Raw genomic sequence first — 17749 nt, forward strand, 5'->3', positions numbered from 1 at the left:
TGCCCCACGGGCTTGCCCGGCTTTTTCTTTGCGGGCGCGGAAGGCGGGTGAGGGGAGGGGAGATGGGAGTGGGAAGGGGGAAGGAGGGCGGGGAGAGGGAGGTGCTTGGGGCGGGGTCGCTCTGCCTCCGCCTTGTTTTCTGAGGGGCTTACTAACCTCCTGCTAAACTATAGACGGGGCCGGACCGAGCTCTCTCTCTCCCATCTTCCCTCCTCCTGTCTACCCCCCCCCCATCTTTCTCTCCTCTCTCCCACTCTCTCCTTCTCCAAGACAGTGCTATTCTCCTCCCTCTCTCCCTCCCTTTCTTCCTCCTTCCCTCTCTCCCTCCCTTTCTTCCTCCCTCCCTCTCTTTCTCTCCCTCTCGCTCTTTCATTCCCTCCCTCCTTCCAGTCCTCCTCCCCTCTCCCTCCCCTCCCCCAGCCCGCTCCGAGAAACCCCCCAGCTGGTGTCTACCCCAGCGCTTAGAACAGTGCTTGGCACATAGTAGGCGCTTAACAAATACCAACATTAGCCGCCGAACGGGCCGAGCCGCTTACCTCCCCAATCCCCTTTCCCCTTCACACCAACTTCTCTGAGAAAGTTTGGGCCTGAGAGCGGGAGTTGGGCGAGGGTCTCTTAACCCCCCCCCCCCGGCTTGCAGCCCCTTCACCCATGCCCCCCTCGCCCTCCCCGCCTCCCACCGTCTCCCGCCTAGCTGACGGGGCTTAACGCGGAGCTGAAATCGGAGCCGGGGCCGGGCGTGGGGGCGGGAGACGGGAGAGAAGAGCAGATGGGGGAGGGGAGGGGGAGCAGGATGGAGGAGGGGGACGGACCACCCGCACGGAATGTACCCGCCGGGTACTGCCAGGTGTATCTCTCTCCTGAGCCCCGCTCATCGACTCCCGCCCCGGATGAGGGCGAAGGAAAGAGCCGGAGTTTAGCGAGTGGTCCCCTCCCATTCACTCCAGGCCACGGGCAAGCCCCGGGCCTCTGGCCCGAGCAGAGCCAGACCGAACCGGGCCCCGCTCCCCCTCCCCCTCCCATCCCCCGCCAAGCGGAGCAGCGCAGTGACATTGGCCAGGCCCCGGGCCTCGCTAGCTCTCTGCTCGGAGAGATCATCTTTCCCTCCCGCCCCGGGCCCGGATCCGCTAAACATCCGGCCGGGCTCCCGCGCCCCCGGCCTTAGTTTTCGGCAAAGACTCTGGAGTCCAGCCGGCAGTAGCCCGGAGCGCCGAGTCCCTGCTCCCCCGAGGTGTGTGTGTGTGTTGTGTGTGTATGTTTGGGGGCAGGGACGCGAGAGAGCAGGGGGCCGCGAGCGAGTCGGGGACCTGGACACAGTGCAGGCCCCTCGCTGTCACACACATCACTGATGTTTCCGGGCTCTGGGCTTCCTCAGCGATACCCGCTCTCTCCCCTCCCCCTTCCCCAATCCCCCCACCTCCGACCTCCTGGCCCTGGACTGATCCCGGCTGCTGGGGCCTCCGGGCCGGAGCCGGGCAGCAGCTCCTTCCAGTCACCCCGAAAACCTCGGGGCTCCCACAATTACAGGGCGCAGAACCGGAGGGGAGTATGTGAGTGTGTGTGTGTGTGTGTGTGTGTGTGCGCTCGAGAGAGAGAGCGTGTGAATGTGCGTGTGTGTGTGTGTTTGTGTGTGCAGTGTGCCTCTGGGTGTTGGTTTGGTTTTGTGTCTGTATGTCCAGGGGTGTATGTGGGTGTGGGAAGGGAGGGTCCGTGTGTTTTTGCCGATGCTTCTGTGAGTCTGTGTGTGTGTCCGCAAGTGTGTTCGCACACCCGACAGGAGGCACCGACGTTACCCGCCCAACTAAGCGGAAAAAGCGTACCCCAGTAAGCCCTGACCGGGTGAATAGTCGCCCGCCACCTTCTCTCCTAGCCATATGGCCCTGAGATAAAGAGCAGAGGCTGGAGGGCGAGCAAGCTCGGGTCCCCGGGTCCACCAGAGGGAAGGGGGGGGGGCGCAGCGGTACCGCAGCGAGATCAGCCCCCGGAGCCCCAGAGTTGCAACTGGATACCTGGTGGGAAAGCGTCGAGGTCCCGCCGCGGGGAGGTAAAAATAACCGCCGCTGGCCAGGGCCCAGCATAATTTTAGCATGAGCCGATCCCGGGAGACAAGCCCGTAGCACCCGGCCCGGCCCGGTCCCGAGCCCCTGGAGAGGGATGGAGGAGGGAGGGGGGAGGGTGGTGGCGACGGCGGCGGCGGCGGAGACTCCCAATTCTCTTGCCCCCTTTCCCCCAGACCCTCTCGGCGCTGTTCCTTCCTCCCCCTCCTCGTTCTCAGCTCCGGAAAGCGGGGCGGGGGGAACGGAGCCCAAAGTCGCCAGGGATTCAAGAGAAGGGGACCGCTGCGGTCACTTTTCCAAAGAGAAAACTCCCAGGTCGGAACCCCTAAAGCTGGTTTTAAAACCGCAAACCAGAAACCGCGATTGGCCTGATCCAAAGAACGATAACTGGCTTCCGATTTTTGGCCGTGCCGGCTGAAGAAGAAGAAAAAACAAAAACCCGCGCGATAAACGGAAACATCGGTGTTTTTTGGGTTTTGGTGTGTTGTTTTTTTTAAAAAAAAGCCTCAGAAAGACACAACCCCCTCACTCCTCACAGGTAGGGGAAGAGGCCCGCAGCAGAGCCAGCTTCCGGCCTCAAGAGGGTTGGGGAGAGATGAGGTCGCCGGTCCTCCGGCAGCCCCCAGGGTGGGCAGAACAAGTCTTGCCGGTTATCGAGGTGAGTGAGGGGGAACGGTGGTCCGAGGAACGGCGCGGCCGTTCCGCTCTGGCCGCTAGGTGGCAGCGGAGAACCATGCGTGGGCAGCCCCGGCCGGCCGACCGGCCGGCTCTCTCGGTTCGCCCGGCTCTTCGGCGAGGAAGCTGCCCGGGCTCCAGACTTAAACCGCTGGGGTCTGGGACAAAACCACGGAGATAAGCAACCCCACCCTCCTCCCAAATCCCCGAGAGTTGCTGGGCTCCAGGCAGCGGGGCCAGAGGTGGGGAGGGCTACTGGTGGGATCTGGGGTTTCCACTCCAAATGTGGAGGCGTCTCCAAAGATCCCCGAGAAGCACCTGCGCATCTGGCGACGCACACCTGCTTGAAGAGGGAAGGAAGGGAATGGGAAGGACATCGTGACCGTGAGCCCAAAGCTGGGCACCAGCCTCAGTTCCCCTCCAGCTAAAGATGCCAACTTTGCATTTGAGTGCGGGGTGAAGGGGAAAGCAAGTGCGAAGAGGCTTGGTACTGTCAGGAAGAGTTAATGGATCAGAAAGACACAATCTGGTGTCTTTTTAGCCCTCTTCGGAGGCTCGGGTCTTGCAGAGACCCGCGATGAGCGAGTCCCAGACAACCAGGGAGACACTGACTTCACGCACATAGCTAGAAACTCATCAGTCCAATGGTCCTCATCACTCCCAAGGAGTTAATAATAATAATAATAATGATAATGATAATGTTGGTATTTGTTAAGCGCTTACTAGGTGCCAAACACTGTTCTAAGCGCTGGGGTAGATACAAGGTTATCAGGTTGTCCCTCATGGGGCTCACAGTCTTCATCCCCATTTTACAGATGAGGTAACTGAGGCACAGAGAAGGGAAGTGACTTGCCCAAAGTCAGACAGCAGACAAGTGGCCGAGGCGGGATTAGAATCCACGACCTCTGACTCCCAAGCCCGTGCTCTTCCCACTAAGCCACGCTGCTTCTCTGCACCTAACCTTCTCTGCACGTTAGGAGTTGGCATCTAACGTCTCCGGATCCAGAACCGAGAGGAGGAAGCAGAATAGCATTCAGTGGTCACTCCTCACCCCACCCCTCTCTTCCCTTTTCCTGCCCCACTTCTCCTGTCCCTCCCCCTCTATTCTCCCCTTCCCCTGTCCCCCTCTATCCCTTTATTTCCTCTTCCCCTTGTCGCCTCCCTTCCCCCATCTCCTCCTTTCCCTCTGTCACTCCTGAGTCCCCTCTCCCTCGTCACCTACGGGATCCAAACAGGATCGGGACTCATCAGTCACCCCAGCCACCGCCTCTCAGAGATCCCATGCGGAAAAACAGAGGAGAAATGCAGGCCATCACTCATCTAACCTCCCGCCCTGGCTCCCCGGCACGCAGCAGCCCCGGAGAACCCGGACCGTGGCGGGGAATGGCGAGGCTGAGTCCAGGCGAGGCTCTGTCCACAAATCTTTTTGGCTAGGGGACCCAAGCTGAGCCCAGAAGTGGATGGCTTTAGAGGGGCAGAGAAGCCATGCACCGCAACTGCACAGGAGGAAGGAGGGAAGGGGGGCCTGGGCAGCAAAATGAGCACTCCCGCTTCTCCCTTGCTGGAACTCATTCATTCATTCAATCGTATTTATTGAGCGCTTACCGTGTGCAGAGCACTGTACTAAGCGCTTGGGAGAGTACACTACAGCAATAAGCACACACATTCCCTTCCCACCGCGAGCTTACGCTCTAGAGGGGGAGAACTCCTTTATCCGGCGGGTCCGAGTTCTTGCACCTGGGAGCCTCAGCCCTGGTGCACACGCGCGTCGGCTCACAGACCGACAGGCCCACACCATCTGGCATGCCGGTGTGCAAAAAGACTCGCACACATACATATGCACTCCTGTAGACACAAACACATGTGCCCTCACCTGTGTCATGCATCTGCATGCCCAGACATCCACTCACATAGACAACATGGGTCCACACATCCCCCAGCACACACCACCACATATGCTGAACTCTGTTCCAGGAGAGTGCCGGCTGATGTTTTCCACAAGTGGCATCATCTTTGAAGAGACAGATGCCAGACACGCTAATGTGCACTAATTAAAACAAAATAAAAGGAAAGATAAATAGCAAAGTGGGAGTCCTTAGGCTCCTGATGGTCTGAAGAGGCTCAATCCGAGCAGGTCAGAATGGGAGAGACGGACTTCGAGATAGGGCATCCTGTTCCCTCAAGAGACCAGGCCCTGAGCCCTTAGGTGCCACAGCTCATTCTGGAAACAGAGGCCAGGAAGCGGGGGAAGGCAGAGGGAGGCCAGAAAACAGCAGGAGGCAAGCAGGGCTCCCGTATGAATTGTCCCTGTTTTCCTAGTCGGTCCTGGCCCTGAGGTCCAGTGCCCTCCCCGCTGCATGCAGCCAGCTGCCGCCTCTCAGAGATCCCATGAGGAAAAGCAAAGGGGAAATGCAGGCTATCATTGATCCAATTCTCCGCCTTGGTTCTACACCCCAGCACGCAGCAGCCCCCGAGAACCTAGACTATGGTGGAGAATGGCAAAGCTAGGTCCAGGCTAGGCTCTGTCCATAAAGGTGGGGAGAGGCTAGAGACCCAATCTCTGCTGGAGACAGCTGTGCTCGCCCCCAACTCATTAATCTCCAGGGATAAATCTTGACGACTGGGAAAGTGACAACACAACTGCTTTTGTTCAGCTCCAGCCTTTACTTGTGTGCGCACACACACACACACACGCACACACATATGCACACACACGCACACACACATAAGCACATACTCCTGGCCGCTCACACACAGGTGGTTCGGCTAGAGTGAACCACCATGTTGCTTAATGAAAATGGAAAATGGAAAAAAGATTAGTCACCCGGGGAGAAGACAGCACAAAGAGCAGCTGGGAGATGAGGGAAAGTGATGCTGCTGACCAGACGGTAATGCTTTGTTTTTTTAAGTGTCCATCTCTCTGCTCCTGCCCCCATGCTGGCCAAGAACTAATTTTCCTATTCTCAATCCTCTCTCTCCACTTTCGCCGTGAGATAGTTGCTGGCCCTAAAGTCCCAGGAGACTCTTACCCTCCAAACCCCAGCTCTTGGAGGCTCTGCAGGTAGCTCTTTTATATCAAGGTGGATTATTGCTCTTCACCTCTTCAGTGAGCTGGAGGTGGTCCCCACTTCCCTCCTGTCAGGGCCTGGAAAGATCTCTGACTAAGATGCCATCTTCACACATTTTTATTTGCTAATAAGCAACGATCTCAGAGTCTAAATGAACCCCTAGACACCTCACCTTGCCTCCCGTAAAAGAAACGTCCCAAGAAACCCTGGCACACACCTGGGGAAATAACACGGCCCAGTGGAAAGAGCACAGGCCTGGGAGAGTCAGAGGGCCTGGGTTCTAATCCTGACACTGCCACTTGCCTGCTGTGAGGCTTTGGGCACGTCACCCAACTTCTCTAGGTCTCAGCTTCTTCATGTGGAGAATAAGGATGAAATGCCTGTTCTCCTCCTCCTTAGACTATGAGCCCCATGTAGGACAGGGGCTGGGTCCCACGTGATCATCTTGTATCTGCCCGAGTGCTTTGTACAGTGCTTAGCATGTAGTAAGTGTTTAACAAGAGAAGCAGCGTGGCTCAGTGGAAAGAGCATGGGCTTTGGAGTCAGAGGTCATGAGTTCGAATCCCAGCTCTGCCACTTGTCAGCTCAGTTACCTCAACTGTAAAATGGGGATTAAGACTCTGAGCCCCACATGGGACAACCTGCTTCCCCTGTGTCTACCCCAGCGCTTAGAACAGTGCTCTGCACATAGTAAGCGCTTAACAAATACCAACATTATTATTATTATTATTAGGGAAGCAGCATGGCTCAGTGGAAAGAGCCCGGGCTTGGGAGTCAGAGGCCATGGGTTCGAATCCCGGCTCTGCCACGTCTCAGCTGTGTGACTGTGGGCAAGTCACTTAACTTCTCTGTGCCTCAGTTACCTCATCTGTAAAATGGGGATTAACTGTAATCCTCACGTGGGACAACCTGATGACCTGTATCTACCCCAGCGCTTAGAACAGTGTTCTACACATAGTAAGCGCTTAACAAATACCAACATTATTATGCATATGAAACCCACGCTCATCTTTTCACGTAGTCTTTAATTCTCTGATTCTCCCCAAGTGTTTTCCCTCCCCCATACTCCAAAGACCTTGAAATTCGACCCTTATCTCTGGCTCTTTTGTCCCCAACCCCTGCAGCTATCCCCGTTTTACTTTCTGTCCTCCAGGTCAGGCCTAACGCCTGTATAGGCTGTTTTCTCTCTATGGCCAGGACCTTCCTGTCCCATACCCTTGTAACTTTATGCCCCCGAATGAAGATGAGACTATGAGAGAGAGAGGAAGGCTGGGGACTGGGGAGAGGAATTCCCTAGCCTCGACTAGCTATCTGTTTCTTGAACTTCAGGGAAATACAGCACCTGGTCCATGTGATGGACCCTTAGTTACTGATAATTCCTGAATCCCGCCACCCGGGCAAGGCCCTTGCTAAAATGCACTTATGGACAAGGAATCGCTAAGTGAAAGTAAGTTTAGCTTCACAGTAGAGCCTGGAGGAAGTGTTGCAAAGGGGGAAAACAAAGGAAGAGGGTCATTGGGATGGAGATATGCTCCCGGGAAGGCTTCAGCTCCCTGCAAAGCCTTAGTTCACACCTCTCCCCGCAAGGGTAGTCTAACTTTCCCTCGGCATTGCGGGGAAACTCTGGCATCTGACTCCACCTTCCCTCGAACTGGAGCGAGAAGGGAGATACTGGCTCAACCGGCCCTGCTGCTCGCCCCTCTGTCCAGGGAGTGGGCACAGGCTGGAGTTTGGGACTGCAGCAAGGACAAGGTCCTCGCCACGAAGACCGCCCCTCCAGGCCCAGCCCTACACTCTACTCTCCCTCACCCGATCGGACCCGTCGTCCGACAAGGGACTGGGTCGGGGGAGAGAACGAGAGAGGCGGGGAGGAGGAGGAGGAAGAGGAGGGAAGGTGACGTGGGGGAGCGAATCGAAGGTCTGACTCCTAGGAGGAAGGGGTCTGCTCCGGCCCCTCGCCTTCGTCCACAACCCCCCTGACTGCTGTGTCCCCTGCCACCAGGGCAGCCCTAGGGCAGCTGCAGGGGGGCTTGGGTCCCATCCCTCCCGCTCTGGACACCCCCTCCCCCTCCACCTCGTGGCCTTGGCGCCTCCGCTGCACATTTGGCCGCCGCCGCACTCTTGCCGGGTTGCTTTGGCAGCGGCCGCGGCTGTACCATCTGCCTGTCCTCCGCCCTCGCCCCCGCCCCCCGCCCTCCGGCGCCCCCGCGGCCGTGACACCAACAGCAGCTCCACAGCTGGGGAGGGGAGCCGAGGGGCCCCACCGCCGTCCCGCCTCCGGCTGCAGCCCGGCTCCCGTCCTGGGCCCAGCCTCGGGCATGGTTCGGGGACAGGCAAGCCCCTGGCCGGGCGCCCCCCCCCCCAACGCCCCCCGTCGCCCCTCGGCCTCGCCCCTGCTGAGAAGAAGGGCTGGAGGGAAGGCGGAGGAGGGGGGGGGGGGCGCTCCCTCGGGTTCTCTCCAAGCGCATTGGGGGCGGGGAAAGGGAGGGCGGCGGCGTCTCGGCTTCCAAGCGGCAGCGTTCCTGCTTAGGATGCACAGCGCATCGCTCCCCCGACTCAGGGAGGCCCCGGGCTCCAAGTCCCTGGGCTGCATCGGCCTCGGCTTCCTCCGCCCCTTTCTGTCCTCCCTTTATGCTAGATGGGGCCGCTGCTACCTCCTGCCTCCCGCTTCCTTTCCCCTTCTCAAGCCAGAGAGCCTCTGTGCCTTGGGCTGCCCTGGAGAGGAAAAGGGAAGAGGAAGGGAGAAGGGACGAAAAGGGAAGGAGAGGTGTCCGGTGTGTGTATGTGTGTGTGTGTGGGGGCACATTCCAGAAACATTAGAAAACAAGCAGGGGTGGGGTTTTTCCTAATGTGAGTCAGAGGGGCACTCCCAGGTGAGAAATCAACAAACGTTATTTCCTTCCTTCCTTCCTTCCTTCCTTCCTTCCTTCCTTCCTTCCTTCCTTCCTTCCTTCCTTCCTTCCTTCCTTCCTTCCTTCCTTCCTTCCTTCCTTCCTTCCTTCCTTCCTTCCTTCCTTCCTTCCTCTACACCCGTGTGTGTGTGTGTGTGTGTGTGTGTGTGTGTGTGCGCGTGAATGTGTGTGTCTTCGACTCACTGCTTCTCTAGATCTCTCACTGTGTCTGGCTCTGGCTCCCTGTCTCTTGCTCTGCCCCCCCCCCCCCCCCGCCTCCGCCCGCCAGGTTTCTGCTTTGTAGGAAACCACCATAACAACCTTCTCACTCTATGAACTTTCCCAAGCACACGCGGGAGCCCTAGGCTTCCCGAGGAAACAGACTGTGCTTTATCAGCCTAGGGGCCTGTGGACGCTCCCGAGGTCGGATTTTTCCACCAGCTTCGTGGGCCGGAGGGCGGGTGTTAAGGAGAGGGAGGGAGGGAAGGAGGAAGGAAAAGAGGGAGGAAAAGAAGGAGGGGGGAAGGAAAGGAAAGGAAAGGGAGATCCGGCTGAGGCCAGGACCGCCGTGCTCTCTGGCCCTCCCCATTTCCGAACCCCGGGACAGGGGCTTCTTCCCAGAGTCGAGCCTAACGATGAGAACAGTACGTCTGGACTAGGTCCCACAGGGTCAGGTGTGGCATATCCCGAGAGCACGAGGCACGTACCCACCCACACAAACGCTGATACACACAGATTCACTGACACAGGCACACTCTCACTGAAACGCGCCCGCGCGCGTGCACACACACACACGCGCGCGCACACACACACACACACACGCATACACTGACACACTCATTCAGACCGGCGGACACACAGAAACACACACAGACACACAAATGCATATACGCACACACTCCGAATACCGACACACAGATACACACAGATGATTCCCGGATATTGACCCAGAGGTACTCAGGCCCATTTCTCACTGCTCCCCGTCCCTCGGAGAAGCACACATACACTCACTTGGACGCCACACACTCTCACACGAGGACTCACATACACAGGAACCCACAACCCTCTACACCTCCACCCGCTCTCTCACGTACACATGCTCACACACGCACTCTCTCTGTCTGTCTCTCCCGAGCCCGCAGACGTTAAGTACTGTTCAGTCCGCCGTGTCCCTGGCTCGGAAATGCAGGCGGCAGCCTCAGAGCGCGCACTCCCCTCCCCTCTCTTCCCCTCCTCTCCGTCCTCCTCTCCCCTCCCCTCGCTCCTTACCCTCCTCCCTTTTCCCCTCTGACCCCGACGAGGACAAAGGACTCCACCGTCGCCCCCCAAACCCATCAGTTAGAGATCCGAACCCAGAAGGGCCGGCCCAGCCCTACAGACCGGGAAGCCCCGGCCCGGATAGCCGTGGACTAGGGCTGCAAGCGAGGATTTTAACCCTTTCCCTCCTTCCTCTCACAGAGGCTCCCCCACTGGCCTCGATCCCCGAGAAAGCTGCCCCCGCCCGAGAGCGGGAGGGAAGGGTGGGTGCGGGCCGGCCGCGAGGGGCGAGGGGGTGACTCTAAGTGGGATGACCAGGTGAAGGGGCTGTAGGAGCGCAAGCTCCTTTAGACTGTGCTCACCGTTTCTGGAAGGACGAGGGCCAAGAGCGGCGGGACTTCTTGAGGCCGGGCCGGCAGTTGCGTTCCAGGGCGCGGTGGTACATGTACTTGTCGGTATCGGAGTGGTAACGCTGCTGGATGCGGATGTGGGTCCGCGGCTGCCTCCACAGGTGCTTGGGCGGCTTGGCGACGCCGGCCCCCTCCCGGCTCAGGGTTCTACACCCCTCGGCCGCCCCCGCCGCCTCCCCCGCGGCAGCCTCCCCCCCGGCAGCCTCCGCTGCCGCCTCCTCTCCGTTGCCCACCACCTCCATGCTCCGGCTCCGACCCGGGTCGGTAGACACCAAGCCGCGCAGTTGGGGCCGCGACCCCTGGGGAAGACTTCCGGCGGGGCCGGTGGGGGCGGGGAAGGGGGGAGCTATTCGCCGGACAGTGCTGAAGAAGCCGCCGCCGCGCCGCGCCGCCGCCGCCGCTCGTGCCGCCGCGGGTCCCGGCTCCGCCCCAGTTCCGGGGGCCGAGGCGGCTTCGGTGAGAGGTGACTGTCGGGGGAGAAACCCCCTTCAGCTCCTTATCGGAGGCTGAGCAGTCTGCGGGAACCACGGGGCGGCCGCTTCCCCCCCCCCCCCCCCCCGCTCCCGCCCAACCCGCCCCCTCCCCAGACCGGGGCTCCCGTAAGGCGGGCGGGAAGGGACGGAACAAGGACTTGGGCTCTGGCGGCTACCAGAAGCGAGAGGGAGCACGAAATCGGGGGGCAGGGGCGGGGGACACTCGAGGGAGTCCCAAGGCCGGCTCCTGACCACCCCTGGAGGGGCACCCCTGGCTCCGGCTCCACGGGGCCGCCGCGGCGCCCGGCTGGGGGAGGCGCGGGGCGGGAGACTCCTTTCCCCAATAAACTTTGCCGGGTCCTCTCCGAGGGCAACCCCCGAGAGGGGCAGAGGCTACGCCGAGGAGCGCAGCGGGGAGGGCGGTGGGGTGAGGCGGGGTGAGGCGGTGGCGCTCGGGAAGCCGGATTTTGGCTCGGAGAGGCAGGGACCAGCGGAGCTGGGGAGGGGAGGGAGCGAATCCGCCGGCTGCAGATTCCCTACCTCCCGCTCAGCTCCGGGACCCGGAGTAGCCTCAGAGGCTGGAGGGGCCAGCGGGTGGAGGAGACTCAGAGGAGCAGAGCTGCGAGCCCGGGGACGGTGCCAGCCCTATGAGTCCGTGCGACTCCTGTGTCCCCCACCTTATATAGCGCCCACAGAGTCCCTGCGGCCACTTAAGGGAGTACGGATCTCATTCGCCTGTGCCGACTCTCGGGAACTGCAGCCGTCTCGGCCCCCGCCCCTCGCCTCTCACAGCCGGCAGAGAGACACGCCTCTTGGCCCCGACCCCCAACCCGGCTCTGGGTCAACGTGGACGGTCCGCTTCATTACTGAGGGCGGAAAAATGAACAGCGCGGTGTACCCCCCCCCCCCCCCATCCTCACCGAACGGAAGGGCTCCAGGAGTCCCGACTCCCGCTTTCCAGCCCCAGTTATGACCCGGTGCCCTACCCGAGCCCGAGGAAAGGGAGGGAAGGAACCGAGAGGGGGTTCTGGGACCAGGCGTCCAAAGCGATAGGGGGTCAGTGGGTTTCGCCTGTCGGACACGGAGGCGGCTGAACCCGGAGGGGGCGTTTGGAGAGAGAAGAGCTTGAAAGTCGGGGACCCCCCAGAGAGGCAGAGAGTGGCGGGGCGGGTGAGGGGGAGATGCGGAGATGCGAGGGGAGGAAGGGCACTCGGGTCGGGACATTCAGGGTTCGAGAAGGCGGGCCCGAAGCAGAAGGGAGAGGAAGCTCAGCTCGTTTTCAGAAACGTCAATGTGACAGGGGTTAGGCAGGTGGAGGGAGACAGGGAAAGCGTCTTCCTCTTTCTACTGCTCCGGTTCTTACACAAAAAGACCAAGTATCCGCTTTCACCAGCTCAACCCCGTCCGGGCCCCATCCCCATAGAGACCGATCCTGGACCCTCTCTCCCCCCGCCCCCCGCCCCCCTGCCCTCGAGTCCCGGAGAGGAGCAGCTGAGGATCGTTTATCGGCTCAGACCTTTGTGTTTCCTAATGACAAATCTTCTGGTCTAAGACAACCGGGAGTGGAGACTGAGGTCTCCAGCTTCGACCTGTTGGATAAGGCGCGCCCCGAGAGGTTTTTCGCCTCGTGGGCGCGTCCCTGGGGCCTACTGTGAACCAGAAGCAACGGCGCCAACAGAGTTTGTTGCCCAGATGGATCTCTCTCCTCCCATTTCCAGCCCCCTTGGCCTCAAGGGAGCAGGCCTCTCGTACCCACTCTCTGGGCCGCAGATCGGAAATCCAGTGAGATCCTGGAGCAGTCTGAGCCCTCAGCTGCACTTCAGCCCCGGCTTCTCCTTACCTGCTGCCAGAGGAAGGTGGGTACCCCCTGGCGGGCCCACTCTCCTCGATGGTGAACACGACCCGGGGGAATGGCTCGGGCTCGGCCCGGCAGGCTTCGCCCTGACGGCACATTAGCGGTGGCAACTGTGGGGTCCCCGAGAAGCGCCTCTTGACCGCGCTGCTGCCCGGAAGTGCCATTCCCACGGGGCCCAGCTCGCCGGACTCCCGGGACCTCTATAGAAAGACCAGAGAGAGGGCAATGAGGGAAGGGCCCGGTGGGAGACCTCTGTCCCCGAGACCCCCAACAAACACACACACACACACACACACACACACACACATACACACACACTTCGGGAGGTATCAGAGCCCGGGCACTAAAGAGGCCTGTGCCGCTAAACGGGTCTGGAGGTGGAAATTCGGTCAGGTTCTTGGCCGCCCGGGGCCCTGAGGATTGGTCCTGGGTGGGGACAACACTGTGGGGGAGATCTGGGCTGGACTCCCAGCCTCGCTCACTGCAAGCTTTAGACAAGACCCGGGCGTTTCGGTCGGAGACTGAAAAGAAGGATGAGTTTTTGAGTAGGACTGAAAGGAAGACGCCAAATTGGACGAAGAGTTGGCACCCTTGACTGCGACATGGTCGGGGTACTGCGGCTCCCAGGAGAAAGGAGAGAGCAAGCCTCGGCTGCAGCAGTAGGGAACTGTGGCAGCTAGGCCGGCGAGGACCCGTGCGTAAAGGCTCCCGTCTGGGGCTCCGAAAGGCAGAAGCTTCCGGGGGAGCTGTCCGAGGTTCTGGACCTCGCCCCGACACCACTAATTGCCCCGCCGTAGCCACCCGAAAAAAAGGGGTCGGGGAGGGAAGGAAGGAGGCAAGAAGTCGCGGGATCTGGACTTAAGGAGAGGGGACGCGGGGGCGGAGAGGCCTCCGAATCCTTCGGCCTGGCCCGGGCCCTTCTCTCCCCGCATCTGGGGGCAGGGAGTAGGAGCGGGGCGGCGTCTCCGCAGCTCCCGTGGGCCCTACTCTGTCTCGAGAGGCCCCGGCCGGGGGCGGGGGGGGGGGGGCGGCGAGGAGGGAGGGAGAAAGGGAGAGCGGCGTGCTGCCGCGGCGGAGCCGGGGCTGCCGATGATTAGGAATCTGTTTCCTGGGTCTCTCATCACCCGCGCTAATTAACTCGCCTCTCGAAATAAATTGCATTCCACATCGTGAAGACAGAAGCCCGGGGAGGCCGAAGAGCGGGCGGGAAGGGAGGGGGAGAAGATTCGGGGGTGGAGTGTGGCCCGAGGGCTGCGGGGACTTCGCCTGGAGAGCGGAGTAGAGGGCCTGCAGGGATGAAGGAAAGGGTCTGCGCAGCGGCTAGGAGCCTCTCTAGAACGTTGATTTCGGATCAGAACACATCCCTTTCCCTCAACCCCCCTCCCCCCACCCTACACCCAAAGAGCCCCGGGAGGTTCGTCTGAGGTCCTCTCATCCTGAATCCTAGTCTAGAGAGGGAAGAGAAGAGTCTGCCACCTTGGGAGCAGAGAGACTGCGAAGGAGAAAGAGGAATGTGAGGGGAAAAAGCCGCGGGCAGGAAAGGAACAAGGCCTTGGGGAAGGGAAACAGGGCTCCAGAAGCCTAAGGGACATGAGCCCGGAGCCTCAAGGGGGATCCGAACAGTCCGATTCCAGCCTTGGGCCCCGGGAGAGGGGGCCTAGCTGGGCGGTGAGATAAGAGCTCAGGGTTCCTTAGATTTTCCAAACAAGGACATTGATCAGGGGTCGACCCTGACCCATTCCCGTGCCCACCCCCTTTTCACACTCTTCCCCAGGACGATGCTGGACAGACTGGGAACTCCCGGTTAAGGGCTGGGACCTTTTTTTTGGGGGGGGGAGGCCTGAGTTGGGCTCTTCGGGAGCAGGACTGGTGGGGCTCATTACCATTTACCGACTCCCCTAGCCCCGCTCTCCCATCCAGAGCCACTCGGCCGGCGTAGTAGGGGTGCTCCGGGCGTCCCAAGAGCACATAATGGACAGATGGAGTCCAGCTTCTCTCCCGCTCTCCCTGGGACCGGCTTGAATCCTCAAAGCGCCATCTGCTGGCCACAGTCTGCTGTGACCGAGCGGGTGAGTCGGGGGCGGGGGTCGCCGCCCACGGGGCCCCCCTGTCCGTCAGCCCTTCCGTGGGGTGAGGTGAAGTATACGGATCGGTTCGTGGGGCCGCGGCTCTTCCAGAGCGCGGCTGCCGGCCGGGAGCTCAACGCCCGGGTCAATCCGAGCCGGGCTCCCTCTCGGTTTGGGGATCCCCCTCCCTTCGCCTGAGCCGCCTTCGCCCCGGCTGCAGGGCCCGACGAGAACCTGACACTAATTAGCGCTTCTCTAATTGCGGCCGCGGGGAGGGGGCCTGGCTGGGGCCGCGGCTGCTGTCAGATTAATGGATTTTGGTGGTTGGGGGGAGGGGGAGGGGGATCTCCCTCTAACTCCCTGCACAGCGGCGGCTCTCGGCTAATGAGCTGGCGAGGCTGCCCGGCACTGCCGGACGCGGCCGGGCGGAAAGCACACACATTAGAGGCCTTAATGTGACCGCGGGGGGCGGGAATCCATCCCGAGCCGAGAAAACAGCCTCCCCCGCGGGCAAAGGGGGGAACCCTGATGCCGCTGGGCCAACGGACGAGGCGGGGGCGGGGGGGAGGGCCTGCGGCCCAGGACCCGGCCGCAGGGGTCTCGGAGGCCCAGGGTGGTCCCCCCACGCTCCCCAGTGGCTGGGCCTGGGAGGAGAGAAGGGGAGAGCTAAATCCACCTCTCTTCCCCCGGCCTCCGGGGCGTTTATTTCAGGACCAACGCCCGAGCTCCGCCACCGTTCTGCTCCCTCTGGGATGGCTGCTCCTTTCCGGGGCGGCGGGGGCGGAGAGCAGGGTGAAGGCTGAATGCCAGGCAGCTGCTTCAGCGGCTCGGACCTGGAAGGTCCCCGCGGAAAGCGACAGCAGGAGCTGCGGTCGGGTCCCTCTCCGGGCCCCGGAAGGGGTTTGATTCCCCCCACACCCCCAGTCCTGGTGGGCCCCCGGTAGCCCAGATCAGCCCAATGCTTTCCGTGCTAGTGTCCGTGCGGCAGCCGAGGGGCTCCAGAAGTGACTCTTTGGGCCCGTGCAGAATGGTGGGGGTCTCTGAGGCGGGGACGACGGAGATCGGAGGGGGCCCTAAGGGCCTGGGCCGTACAGGTGGGACGGACGGCTCCCGCCTCTGGCCCGAGTGTGTGGGTCCCGGTTTGGGCCGGCCCTTCCCATCCCCCCTCTCTCCTGCGGCGTGATCTGCGATTCATCTCGAGAGCAGCAAGAGCTGCGGGGCGGAGCAGACACCGGATCGGGGCCCGGATCAGACCTTCTCCCCCCCCCCCCCCAAGCCCCCCGCCTCCTTCCTTCCCGACATCGGCGGCGGCGCCGGCCCCCGGACCGGTAGGGCTGCGGTGACCAGCTGTTTACTGGGCGCGTCCGGCCCCTTCTCGGCCTGTCCCGCTCCGGCCCGGTCCGGCCCGGCTCGGCACAGCTCCTGCTCCCTCTCCCTCTTCCCCCGACGGGGGCTGCTTTCCTTTCTCTCCCTGGCATCCCACCGTCTGGGGCGAAGCGGGGCCCGGCCGGGTGGAGCCCTCGGCCCGTCGACTCCCCAGGCGGATAGTGGCTGCAGCTGCCATGCCGTTCCCCCCCGCCGCCAAGCCTTGTCCGGCTCGGGGGGGCGGCAGGGTCAGGTCGATCCGCCCCGCAACACCCAGCACCCTCCGCCCATGACCGCGGCTCGGTCGGCTCCCCTGGTTCGGTTTCGCCTGGGACTTGGCTCTGGCCCCCCGGTGGGCTCACTGTCCCCGGTAAATAAAGAGTTAATTTCCAGCCCCTCGCGGCCAACTGGCGCGTCCCTTCCTCTCGGTGCGCGCTTCGTGGCCCGGAGCTCGCGCACGTACGGGAGTCCCTCTGGGGGAAGGAGGAGGAGGTGGAAGAGGAGAAAGAAGAGGAGAAAGAGGAGGAGGAAGAGGAGAAAGAGAAGGAGGAGGAGGAGATGTGGGGGGCAGGAAGGAGGGACCGCTCAGACTCCTATTTTTCTCCTGTTTTTAGCAGCTCTGACCCCAACCCCACCTCCATTCCTTGTTTGGTTTCAGAATTTCACTAACTAACCACTTTTCCGGAGGGGGGCTGGGACCAGCTGGGGGATCAGGGCACCTGGAGAAAACTGAGCGCCTTCCCCCCCGCCGCCACCGCTCAGGGCCCCTGCTGCGCGGCTCCAGGATCCCGCGCCTCCAGCATCCGCCTCCCGGGCGGTCACATGGTGCGGTACTTCGGGGCCGACCCCGCCCCCCTCCCTCCCCATCCCCGGACCCAGAGCTCCCCAGTATTGACGGAAAACTTGTTGCTACTAACAGAGCCGCCAAACACCCGCAAGGGTCACCCGCCCCCTTCCTCTTCCCCCCCCCCCACCATCTTTTTCTGCCCCCTCCCTGTCCCCCAAGGGCGCTGGGTTCGGCCTCTCATGGGCCTCGTGTTTCTTCATTTAAAGGACCACCCTCTCCACTTACGCACACCCCTCCCACCCATCATGAGGTCCTCTGGTTCCTGGGGTCCAGGGTCTCTCCGGCCCCCAGGGTGAGGAAGGGGACAGGAGAAAGGGGAAACAGGGGTCACCCAGTTCTCACCTCTGAACTGAGGAAAGACACAGCAGTCCTACTCCTCCTCATAATGCACGACTGTCCGGCTTCGGGCCGGTTCTGCAGGGCGAGACGCAGGGACGGGTGAGGCAGACGAGGCAGAGCGAGTCGCAGCGACCCTCGCTCACCCACCTTTCGGAGCCGGAGACCCCTTCCTCCCTCTCCACGGAGCCAGACCAATTTCTCAGGAAGTGGTAGGGCCTCCCTTGGCTCAGCCCCTGCCCGCATAGCCCACCTCCTCTCCTCCCCCTCCAGCCTTGCCTGGCTCTCTCCAGTAGCACCCCCATCCCACTGAGCATATAGAAACAGATGGTTTCCATCCACCTTCTGCCTGGCCAAGTCCAGCCCAGCCTGGCCCAGCCCGGCTTTCAAGATACACCACCACCACCACCATCTCAACCCCAACCTGGGAGGGAGATATCAGGCAGAGG

The sequence above is a fragment of the Ornithorhynchus anatinus genome, chromosome X1 (assembly GCF_004115215.2).
Source record: "Ornithorhynchus anatinus isolate Pmale09 chromosome X1, mOrnAna1.pri.v4, whole genome shotgun sequence".
NCBI lineage: Eukaryota > Metazoa > Chordata > Mammalia > Monotremata > Ornithorhynchidae > Ornithorhynchus > Ornithorhynchus anatinus.